The sequence below is a fragment of the Numenius arquata genome, unplaced genomic scaffold (assembly GCF_964106895.1).
Source record: "Numenius arquata unplaced genomic scaffold, bNumArq3.hap1.1 HAP1_SCAFFOLD_49, whole genome shotgun sequence".
Classification (NCBI taxonomy): Eukaryota; Metazoa; Chordata; class Aves; order Charadriiformes; family Scolopacidae; genus Numenius; species Numenius arquata.
The window spans coordinates 314,320-315,771 of NW_027415198.1; the positions used below are offsets into that span (position 1 = coordinate 314,320).

The 1,452-nt window shown below is 49.8% G+C and overlaps 1 pseudogene; it reads right to left on the minus strand.

Moving 5' to 3' along the window:
• Positions 1 to 360: 360 nt before the first annotated feature.
• Positions 361 to 1,150, minus strand: LOC141478475 (olfactory receptor 14J1-like; annotated as a pseudogene).
• Positions 1,151 to 1,452: the final 302 nt, after the last annotated feature.

Consider the following 1,452-nt stretch of genomic DNA (forward strand, 5'->3'; position numbering starts at 1 on the left):
CTCTGCTCACAGGCATTGCCCTGCAGCTCCAGAGAAAGCCTGAGAGGAAGGATTTTGGGCAACAGGTCGCTGGATGGTTCTATATTTTATTTTAATACAAAGAGAGAGCAGGTCCTCATTTATACAGTATGTAGATTTCACAAATTTGGAAAAATACATAATTCGAAACAGCAAAACAAGTTGGTTTTTTTGGTAGAAAACATTATACAAAGTAAAGCAAAAAAGAAAAATACAACAAAAGCCAAACAAAGGCCTAAACACAGAATTAAAACTAACATAAACTACAGTACATGAGCTTGACATATAATGAGTTACATTAACAGTGATTTGTAGAAGAAAACAGCTTATTGTTTCAGAAAATCATCTGGTCATCAGTTTCCACACTGCACCTTTGAGCTCCTGGTTCCTCATGCTGTAGATGAGGGGGTTCACTGCTGGAGGCACCACCGAGTACAGAAATGACACCACCAGGTCTAGAACTTGGGAGGAGATGGAGGGGGGCTTCAGGTGGGCAAACACTGCAGTGCTGAGAGAGACCACGGCCAGGTGAGGGAGGCACGTGGAAAAGGCTTTGTGCCGTCCCTGCTCAGAGGGGATCCTCCGCACGGCCCTGAAGATCTGCACATAGGACACCACAATGAAAACAAAACAGCCAAAGCCTAAACAGACACTGACCACAAGAAGCCCAACTTCCCTGAGGTAGGAGTGTGAGCAGGAGAGCTTGAGGATCTGGGGGATTTCACAGAAGAACTGGTCCAGGACATTGCCCTGGCAGAGGGGTAGGGAAAATGTATTGGCCGTGTGCAGGAGAGCATTGAGAAACCCACTGCCCCAGGCAGCTGCTGCCATGTGGACACAAGCTCTGCTGCCCAGGAGGGTCCCGTAGTGCAGGGGTTGGCAGATGGCAATGTAGCGGTCATAGGACATGACAGTGAGAAGAAAATATTCTGATGACATCAAAAAGAGAAAAAAATATCTGGGCAGCACACCCCCGGTAGGAGATGGCCCTAGTGTCCCAGAGAGAATTGGCCATGGCTTTGGGGACAGTGGTGGAGATGGATCCCAGGTCAAGAACGGAGAGGTTGAGGAGGAAGAAGTACATGGGGGTGTGGAGGCGGTGGTCACAGGCGATGGTGGTGATGATGAGTGCGTTTCCCAGGAGGGCAGCCAGGTAGATGCCCAGGAAGAGCCCAAAGTGCAAGAGCTGCAGCTCCCGTCTGTCTGCAAATGCCAGGAGGAGGAACTGGGTGATGAGAGATCATTTTTGTGCCTGGAGGAGGCTGTCCTGTAAGGCCTATCAGATTTTCCATGATCCTTCAGCCTTCAGAGCTGCTTCCCACGGCACCACTCGCATCAGTCTCCCAAGTACATCAAAGTCTTCTTCTCTGGAGTCCACCCGTTTTTGCTCTGCTGCTGGCCTTCCTCACTCCTCTTCGGCACCTGGGACCCCAC